Raw genomic sequence first — 11,313 nt, 5'->3', positions numbered from 1 at the left:
TGAAGTAAACTAGTTGACTGGAACAATTCCCGTGTGACTTGAAGAGAATGTAACACTATGTTTTCTCTACATTGTAATTGTGAAATACTTGAGCTTTTACTGTAACCATGCTGTGTTTGTCACTGGATCAGACTTGCCCCTTGAGATTACTGGGAGAACACAATGTTTGAGGGATTTTCTCCAAGAGCTTTCCCAGTTCTGGAGCCCCAAAGCAGCAGTAAAATCGCATTCATGTTTAAGATTAAGATTAAGAGTTATTGCCCTTATACGGCAAATTGATTTTTGCAAGGCAATGTGGTTCTATATCTAAACCAACTAGTTTATTTCTTTATGTTTCACACTGTTTGCTAATAACATATTGATGTAAAGCATGGCTGATGGGACAATAGAAATTGTCCCAAATTTACGAGGAATAAGACATTGTTGCACTGACTTTGCTTACCTTTACTCCTGTAAATGTTCTGTTTTTAAGGAATGTGTTCTTACAACATCAGTAAAACACACTCTCCCAGTTCCAGCTGTAAAATCTAACTGGAACAGATTACCAATTTTAATGCCATTTTTTATACTAGCGCAAATACAGCCAATACATTCCCCTCCCTTCACTGCTTGTCACACCCTTAATTCAACACAGACACTGACAAAGTTGTGTAGAGACTGTATCTCAGTGGTGAGGAACTGTAGGCCCTTGTTCTTTCTGCCTGAAGCAGAGTTCTCTGGCAGCACTCAGGAAGGATATAGTGCAGAACAGATGAGAGTGAGGGTAAAATAAATCGCAACTGGGGACTTAAGAGGCCGGAGAGATCCAATTTTTCCCTCCTCTCTGCTGTATTTTTGTAACTCAAGGCTCTAGGCTGAGTCCCTGGATGACGTGGGAAACCTGCAGGCCTGTGTAAAGTTGTTTTGCTCCTCAAGTGGTCATTTATTCAAAAAAACATTGGAATATTAGAGGCCTTCCACAAACACAATCTCTACGTGACTACACACAGCAGCCTGTCCGTGTTTCTGCGCTTAAATGGTAGGACGAGCTACATCTCTGCGTCTATGTGTTTTGACTCTTTTGGAGGTTAAGTAAACACAAACGGTGGAATTCAACTTGACTTTTTCCAAGCAGTTCTCCAAAGTTTACTCACAAGACATGGCCACACCCCCTTCGTTCCCTCATGTAGGCCTGGCATTTTCTTAGAACCCTGAGACGAGTCCCACTGGTTATTCAAACCCTATGTGTGATCTACTCAAGTAATGTGACTACAATCTTAAAATTGCCAGATGGCAATGTGCCAAAATGTGCTCTCAGGCGATATCTGTTAAAAAGAACCAGTTTAGATTCACACTTACACTTTGATGAACTTTCTTGGCTAAGACAGAAACCTTTTAATGAGACATGCAAGTATGATCTTTTTACAGTTAAAGTTAAAGAACCTTCTACACCAATTGCTGTGTTTCATTTAACTTGGATGATGGATGTCAGAGCTGGGAATAATCTAACTGTTGGTGTTCCAGTTAACCATTTGGATAATTCTAGCCTACAATATTCCAAAGCATTTTTAAGTAACAGTTAGCTAAAGACCAAAACAAATTTAACAGTAATTTACTAGTGTTTTAGTGGTGAATCCATTCTAAATATTGTTCACTTTTTTGTTTCAGGTTTGCATGTTTAACATTGTTAGCAATTCCAGCTGTAAGAGTTCAGTTGTGTGTGTTTAGTTTACTTAATGTACAATACAGTTGACATGTCTACATTCAAGCTTAAATGAAACATAGCACAAGGAAATCATTCTTTTAGAGCCATATTCCAAGCGTAGAACCACTGACGAACCTCTATTGTGTAAGAGAATCCCTAAAATGCTGCTTGCAGCATAAAAATGGAAACCAAAATGAGATTTGTTTGTTTTGTGGTTAGGCCACTAATGTACTGCACATGTTGAAAAACACCCAGTACATTCTTAAGCTTCCTAAGAATTAAATTACATTTCATATCCATATCCACATTTCTATGGAATGTGTGGCTGTGAGGGTTTTAGGCAAGTTTCTGGAGATGTTGAGCTGTGAGCGTGTTCGTTCCTGCTTTGACCCCACTGAGTCAAGGCACTGTGCCCAGCACAAAGTGCCCAGTGACGCTGCTGCCATTTCACGTTAATATACTCGGACAAACTGGTCTAGTGAAATACTCCCTGAAGAATTGTAGGGGTATTTGTATTTAAAGGTCTTACCAAAGGTCTTTCTCTCCCTTCACTAATTCCATTATTAACTGCTTTCTGGGAAAATCCTAAAGCATTTTTCATGCACATTTTAATACTGTATATACCTTAGTTTTCATGTTCCATCATTCATAATGTTTGACATCTGTGCTAGAAGCAAACTGACTATGCAAAATGTTATACAGGCTATGAAGGAGTACATGCATTATGAAATGCCTCCCCACAAATTGTAGAATGGCACGCTTTAAAAACAACGTTATTTATGACAATGCCATCAGTTCAAATTCAACTGAGAATTTAGAGATATTGTGCAACTAAGCCTTTTAGTTTTGTCAACATTCAACATGTGGCTCCCAGACACATATTCTTTGTGTTAAATGTGATGATGGTGACTCAAAGAACAAAATTAATGTTTTAATGTTTTTTTTCGCATTGTTGAATGGTTCATGAAGAAGGCCTCCATGAGTAAAAACGTCAAAAACCTTCTAAAAATTGTTCTAATATTAATAAAGGACAGTGTTTATTATTGTAAAGAATCCATCTGGTTACACGTACCAAATCTTCAAAGCACAATACAAAGCAGTCAAGATGTAGATCTTCAGTCTGCACATATAGAATTTTGCTGATAGTTTAAAACAATAAATCAGTGAATAATACAAATCAGCCCAGATGTACAGTTTCAGGCCATATAGTGTAAGGCTATTCCATGGGGTACCGTAATTGTCTTTGCACACCTCCGCTCCTCACCTCGGGCATTGTGTTGTTAATCAAATGAAATCATGAAGCCTGGCCAAAAGGGCAGTTGACACCTCTTGCTTGAAGATGGGGCCAAAGGGCAACTGACCATCTTGCTTGAGGATGTCTACTGAGCTGAAGAATCTTTTTAAATGCTGGATCTGAAATGTATCTTGTTAATATGAAATGTGAATGTCTTTGTGTTTGGTATCATTTTAATGGTCTCAGTGTGAGAAGTACAATGGTCTCAATGAAGAAATGTTAAAGATAACCTTAATAAAACATCTCTGAACTTTGGGAGAAATGTTTCCATTCTGGAGAGACACTCCCCTTCCTGCTCCTGATGGGTTTAGGATTGCCCCGTGATGATCAAAGGCCATGATGAACAAATGGTTGTGATAGTCGGTAAATAGTGCCAAATTCCAATCTCAATGTAAATTTGAGGTGTAATGTTCTGGTTGGATATTTAAGGAAAGCACAAAGACCTACTCTTGGAGTTTTTGTCTGTAACCGAGAGACCTCCCATGCTTTGCATGTAGCCTTTATTTCAAATATACTATGCAATATGCGTAAATGCTATCTTGTTTTGACTTGGTCTTTTAAACTATTTTAAGGATATTGTTATGTTGTTTTATCCGACTAATTAGGTCATAATAAACTGTTAATCATAAATCTGTAGTAGTTACTTTGTTGAGTCTTTTCTAATAGGTCTTAGAGCCTAAGAGCTCTGTAGTCTGAGATTCTTTGAGTCTCTAGATTTTCATAGTTATATAGTGAGTTTCACTGGGTGCTATACTAAGCTCTTAACCGCTGAGGGGAATATGAAGTTTGAGTGTTATGTCCTGTAACTATTAATTTAGATTAAGTTCTGGACCGCTGAACATCTCAACCTAGGTGCCGGGCTGTTTTCACATGTTATGTAGTTTTGTTGGCTATGCCACACTCTAACCTCTGAGGGAAATAGATAAGATTGAGTGTTATGTTCTGTAACCGCTAGTGTAGACTAAGTTCTGGACCGCTGAACATCTCAACCCAGGTACCAGGCTGTTCTCACATGTTATGTAGTATTGTTGTCTAGCTTTTATGCCCATATCTCCTATCACTGAACTATTTAACAAGACCTAGTTTTATTAGATAGACTCTAATCTTAGTAGATGTGCTACTATTAATAGTTAACAGTTAATCTTTACCTAGTTGGTAATTATAAATGGAGTCAGATTAGTTTAAATTAGTGTCTCACCTAAGTCTCATCTAAAAATACCGGTTAGACGGAATACGCATTAGGAGGACAAGGCATAGGCCTGTTGACTCCTCCCTTACATAGTGGTGACCCCGACGTGATATCACAAGAATTGCAAGGACTGCAAGTGATCAACGTTATTCCGGCACAACCCGCGATGAGGTTTGAACTGGTTCTTTTCTTCAAGCTGTTCTGGTGAGTACAACCTTTTTCTTTTCTCAGCTTCAGGGAGAGTTTAATTACACCCCATATAGACACATACAGTAGAACGGATCGGTATATCCATTGATAGATCGGAGACCGTAGAAATCCGATGGGGGGAAAACTTTCAGTCAAGAAACACATAAGACAGGGACATGAGAGTGTAGGTGAGGAATTAATGGAAACATGTGGCGATCAACTACACCAGACCCTAGTCGACATGCGCAACCGTGGTTTAAATTTTAAGTGGGATAACAGCGAGATCCTTGACTGGTATTGCACAGAAGGCGTCAAACAAAAACATAAAAGTAAATTTCGTGATCTCCCTGCCGCAATTGTATGGTTGCTTAGACGCAATGATTTAAAAACAATAGCCGAAGGTGAGCGTGTTTTAAACAACATCCAAAGCTTAGAGACAATGCGCTCAACAGAAATCGAAAAGCTGAGGGCACAAATTGACGCATTTGATTATGAAAAACATAGCTGGGCAAGACAAAGTGAGGTAATGGAATCTGAAATCAAACAACTCAGACAAAAACTGAACTTAGACAAGCGCTACACTTCCACACTGGAAGATTACTGCAACAATGCAGGCTTCCCCGTAGCAGCCATTAGAGAAGCTGCAGTTAGCTCAACTGGCATGAGTAGGACCACAGATGATAGTGAGGATGAGGATATTGCAGTTGTTACAAAGCTCTCTAAAACCTGTCAGATCTCTAACAACAAAATGTGTGAAGCAAGTCTGCGATATCCATTAGATGAAGAGGACGATGAAGATAGACCCCAATGCAATTCTCAATTGAGAAAGCGTAATAAAACTCACGTGTACCAAAGCCCAATTATCACCCGTTCAAAAACAGGCACATCTAGAAATTCTACCGTTAAAGTGTCCGTTGTCAAAACTGTGAGGGATGCAAATAATGACGTTACCACAATCACTCGAGCCCTTTCGTGTGATGAATGTTCCAAACACAAAGAAGTAGTTGGCATGATGCCTCGTCGAGGCCCATTTCAGAGTTACTGGGACAGGATAATGCTACAGGCGTCCGTTTACAACCTAGAACCCCGCGACGTATGGCAAATAATCTTGCTCACCATTCCCCAAGAGCTACAACCAAAAATGTCACATGATCTTAGAACAGGAAACATTCTAATTCATCTCCCAGGAGAAACTACCAGTGACATCTATAACAGAATAAAAGAAAACTTGCTTGAATTGCGAGGGCCAACAAAAGCCGAATGGCACAGAATTATTGACAACAAACAGACCAACATGGAAACATTTGAGACGTTTGCAGAGCGCATGTGGGTAACATTTAGAGAATATAGTGGAGTCCCTGAGTGTGACCGTGACCATGAAATTTTACTGCAGATGCTGCGAAGCAATGCTGGGCCACAAATTCAGAATGCATTAGCTCTAGGTGGAGACCCACCACACAACACATACAATGCACTGATTGAATGGGCCACAAAAATAGAACAAAGATCAAAAGTTTACAAAACACAACCCATAGCTGCAGCCCATTGGAAAGCTGAAGGGAATAGTGATGCTATCGTGTGTAGCTACTGTAAGAGACATGGGCATGACAGAAAACACTGTTTTAAACTGCGCGATGAAACTCAGCCAATCAGTCAATCGGGAATATCTAAGTTTGTGGGAGCATTTTGCCCAAACTCAAAATACTGTCCAAAGTCAAGCAAGGCAAAAAACACAAGGAGGGGCAGTCCTTACACAGAGGTGCAGGACAGTCCTTACAAAGAGGTGCTAACTGCTATAGATCGGATGGGTAAACCATAGGGGTGCGTGGCCTCCATTGGAGCTGGGAGTGTCAGTCCTAGTGACAATCGCATTAAGATAAAATCTAATCTTGGAGGCCGATTAGTGAACATTTTGATTGATACCGGTGCAGTTTGCTCCTGCACAAACATACCACTTCCATTAACTAATGAAACCATCCAAATCAAAGGGATAGGCAAGGAGCTAATGACAGCCACCCGTACAAAACCAACTCGACTCGACTTAGGCTCAATAGTGTTGACTGAACAATTTTGGTATTTACCAGAAAACAGGGAGGGCACAGTGTTGGGCATGGACATAATGCAAAAGCATGGCTTTATTATTCATTGCTTGGAAAAAGAGATTGAGATTTGCACAGATAAGACTTCAAAGAACAAGTCCTGTGCTAGCATTATGTCCATTTCCACAACTGACCCAGTGCGACAGCTGATCCAAAAACAAAGTGACACAAGGGCCAATCATGAGCATGATTGTGACCTAACTGACTTTGAGGTCAGCATTGAAGGAAATTCACCTCCCCCACAGAAACAGTACAAAATCAAACCAGAAGCAGAAGCTTCTGAACACGGCACTGTCAAAGAGCTAGAAACTAGGAGTATAGTCAGAAAATGCGGCCCAGTCACAAATTCACCACGTTTACCAGTGCCAAAAGGGCTATCTCAAGCAACGCCAAATGTAGCCAACCCAGCCACAATTTTAATTCAATTACCTGATGCCTTGTCTTCAGGTTTGGATATCAAAAATGGTTTCTTGTCCCTTTACCCAAAAGACCAAGGGAAACTTGCGTCTCCCATAAACCAAACTCAATTTACATGGCAAAGAAAGTGTCAAGAACAACACATTAGTCCAGAAGCATTCCACAAGGATGCTTCAGAAATTCTCAGTCCGTGTGATAGCACAGAAGAGGTAACTAGCTATGTAGGTGAAATCCTACCTGAGACAAAAGGTCCGTTGTATGACCATTTAAACCTTGTGGATAATGTCATTCAGACTTGGGGAGCTGTGAGTTTTCAACTAAATGAGGAGAAAGCACAGATTGGACAAAATGAGGCTCAATACTTAGGAGACACGTTACCCCAAAACCACTGTGCACTGACAGAGGATAGACACAAATGCATTGCTAAACTGCCAAGACCAGACACACTTAACTCGCTCCAAAAGGTGTTAGGAACTGCTAATTTTCTTCGCGAGTTCATCCCAAATTTTTCAGGTGTCGTAACACCTTTATATGCATTGTCAAAAGGCAAATTGAAACCCTCTGAAGTACAAGACTGGACTGTTGAACATGAAAATGCCTTCACTGAACTACAAGAGCCTTTATGTGTTGTGCCAGCTTTAGGCCTGCCCAGTCCATCCAAAACATTCCACATTCAAATTGACACACACAAGAATACCCATGGCAGTGTATTAGCTCAAGAACATGGGGGAAAGCTTAGACCAGTAGTGTACTACAGTCAAAGAAAGTCTGTGATAGAAACTGAATTTGATCTATGCACACAGCAAGTCCTGGCAGTTCATTGGATGTTGACCACAACGGAGCCTGTTCTTGGTTTCCAGTCTGTTGCAGTGCACAGGGTGCATATGCCAGTTCAAATGTTGCTACAAAGAAAAATCAAAGGGGTTTCAGCACAGAAGTTTGTGCAGTGGCTTACTGACATTAACATTTGTGACATTACAACAGTTAATGACAGAATCTTACCACACCAGCCAAAAGAAGTACACGGACACCCCATTTTTGTGAACCAAAGTCAGAGACTGAAAGTTCTGTGCTTGGCAATGTGCCAGGCCAAACCAGACTGTACATTGATCTCAAATCTCTCTGTTGTCTTTGTTGTATGTACCCAGGTTTTCACACTGCCATTCCATGGATCCAGATGCCAGGAGAGTGTCCGGACCAGAAAACAGTTACCTGGGCCGGCGAGCCTTTCTCACTTGTAATGTCAAGTGTGGGAGATGGGTATGGAAATATTACAAGGAGCCATCCACACCTCACATCACACTTCCAATAATGCAGTCAGTGATATGGCTCCCCGGAGTAGCTCCGGAACCAATTTGTAACAACAGAAATTGTTATAGAGAGGGATCCACCCATCTCCCCACTCAGAATATAACCACCAAATTTCCAAAATCTTACAACATGTCCAAAAAACACACCACATTCCAAAATTGGCATTTTGAATTTGGTGTATCAGTTTGCATAATGGACTGGATCCTAAAAAGTCTTACTACACAGGATCTAGAAATAGCCACATATAGATGCACACATACAATCTCACACATATAGTGTACACAGACATGCTCTTTAACACTTACTTCTTTCACAGAAGACCAACCCAGCCAAGAAATCCGGAACCTTCGTCTGCAAAAGAACCCTAAGCATGTCCTAAATAATTAGATTGAAACTTTGGACCTACACAGGCGGTCTATATATATGAAGGATATTAATTATGCTGAATTGTTATCCTCTTTTACAATGTATATTAGCACTAAGTGCACTGTTTGTATTGGATTCTTTGTAACTTTCTCATTTATCCACCCAGAACAGATTTTTTTTGAAATTCCACTACAATTAACTCCATAGAGGTTGTGGTGAAGAATCAAGTAATAAAATGGGACCACATTGTGGGGTATATGACTTTAGAAAACACTGAGACCTTGTTCACTTCTTGCATTTGCTGTCATGAGACTACTAGTTACATTCTTTGTACTTGTAACATTCTTAAAACTTTTTCACAGAACAACTCAAGGCTGATCAGCATCCAATCTCTGCATGGAAATGAACTTTTTCACCTACAGTGGTCTGACCTGTCAGGCAAATCACAGCTTCTGCCTAGAGATCACTTGGATGTTTCTCCCTGGTGGAACGACACCTTTTATGAGGAAAACACTTGTGCCCTGACAGAAACAATGGACTTAGTTGAACATACCATTATAAATATGGATTATCACATCACCCAAGCATAGGTACAGACGAACCTGGCCAAGAAGACTGCTGAGATCCTGCCCAGTTCATCTACACACTCGGCTCAGTACACTTACACTGGGTGGGATTGGGTGTTCAGAGGATGTGTATTTGCAAGTATGGTCACATTCACTGTCACCCTGATCCAGTGTTGCTATGTCCGATGTGCTCTTCGTTCACTCTGCAAAGCCACACACTTCGTGCCCAGCCCCTGCAGCTGTCAACTTCACAAAGACTGCAGGAGTAGACCTGGGATGGGGTATGGACTGAATTGGAATTGACCCCCGTGATCTTTGATTGGCTCTCAGGGGCCAAAAGGGGGGAATCTGTAAGGCTATTCCATGGGGTACCGTAATTGTCTTTGCACACCTCCGCTCCTCACCTCGGGCATTGTGTTGTTAATCAAATGAAATCATGAAGCCTGGCCAAAAGGGCAGTTGACACCTCTTGCTTGAAGATGGGGCCAAAGGGCAACTGACCATCTTGCTTGAGGATGTCTACTGAGCTGAAGAATCTTTTTAAATGCTGGATCTGAAATGTATCTTGTTAATATGAAATGTGAATGTCTTTGTGTTTGGTATCATTTTAATGGTCTCAGTGTGAGAAGTACAATGGTCTCAATGAAGAAATGTTAAAGATAACCTTAATAAAACATCTCTGAACTTTGGGAGAAATGTTTCCATTCTGGAGAGACACTCCCCTTCCTGCTCCTGATGGGTTTAGGATTGCCCCGTGATGATCAAAGGCCATGATGAACAAATGGTTGTGATAGTCGGTAAATAGTGCCAAATTCCAATCTCAATGTAAATTTGAGGTGTAATGTTCTGGTTGGATATTTAAGGAAAGCACAAAGACCTACTCTCTGAGTTTGTCTGGTAGTATGAGACCTCCCATGCTCTGCATGTAACCATCACTTCAAATATACCATACAACATTGTGTTTCAAATGTACTGTGCACTATTCTTAACTGTTATCTTTAGATCTGTCTTTAGATTACTTTAGGAATATTGTTACATTGTTACATATGTCAATTAAGGTCACAATAAACCATTAACTGTTAATCTGTAGCAATTACTTTGTTGAGTCTTTTTCCTAGTAAGCCTAGGAGCCAAAGAGGTCTGTAGTCTGAGATTCTTTAAGTTCCTAGACTTTCATAGTTATATAGTGAGTTTCACTGGGTGATATACTAAGCTCTTAACCGCTGAGGGGAATATGAAGTTTGAGTGTTATGTCCTGTAACTATTAATTTAGATTAAGTTCTGGACCGCTGAACATCTCAACCTAGGTGCCGGGCTGTTTTCACATGTTATGTAGTTTTGTTGGCTATGCCACACTCTAACCTCTGAGGGAAATAGATAAGATTGAGTGTTATGTTCTGTAACCGCTAGTGTAGACTAAGTTCTGGACCGCTGAACATCTCAACCCAGGTATCAGGCTGTTCTCACATGTTATGTAGTATTGTTGTCTAGCTTTTATGCCCATATCTCCTATCACTGAACTATTTAACAAGACCTAGTTTTATTAGATAGACTCTAATCTTAGTAGATGTGCTACTATTAATAGTTAACAGTTAATCTTTACCTAGTTGATAATTATAAATGGAGTCAGATTAGTTTAAATTAGTGTCTCACCTAAGTCTCATCTAAAAGTACCGGTTAGACGGAATACGCATTAGGAGGACAAGGCATAGGCCTGTTGTCGCCTCCCCTACAATAGCATAAACTGCTATAAATATTGTTCAAATCTTCTTGTTTACAGTCTGTACTCGAGAATGTCTGAGCCTGGAGTGGAGCCTTAACTAATATTAACAAGAGAGAAGAATGGAGACACTCAAGACCCTTAAATCTGACAAGTGATTTGCAGTGTTCTCAGCTGCCAGCACAATCTAATGCCAAATATAAGCAAATTTATAATCCTGAGAAGTAAAGTCTGTGGGTGTGTTAAAGCAGGAAAATGCCAAAAGGAGTACAAAAGGAGGGGTCCAGACCACTGCTCTATAAATCACGTTCAAGATATTTATATACAGGGTGGGTGGATGCAAAACATATTTTATGCCACATCTTTTTAGATTTATATCTGTTTCTGAGGCACAAAATACCAGAATATTGCACAATATACTATAAACTACACTATGTCACTGAAAGATTGTTAACTGCTGTTTTAAATAACTTTGCCT

General features: G+C 40.2%; 1 pseudogene; it reads left to right on the top strand.

The window, feature by feature from the left end:
• Positions 1-4,333: 4,333 nt before the first annotated feature.
• LOC125803964 (uncharacterized) lies at positions 4,334-9,418 on the top strand (annotated as a pseudogene).
• Positions 9,419-11,313: the final 1,895 nt, after the last annotated feature.

The sequence above is a fragment of the Astyanax mexicanus genome, chromosome 8, assembly GCF_023375975.1.
Source record: "Astyanax mexicanus isolate ESR-SI-001 chromosome 8, AstMex3_surface, whole genome shotgun sequence".
NCBI lineage: Eukaryota > Metazoa > Chordata > Actinopteri > Characiformes > Acestrorhamphidae > Astyanax > Astyanax mexicanus.
The sequence above is the reverse complement of the archived record's forward strand: the minus strand, read 5'-3'. Positions and strand labels throughout refer to the sequence as shown.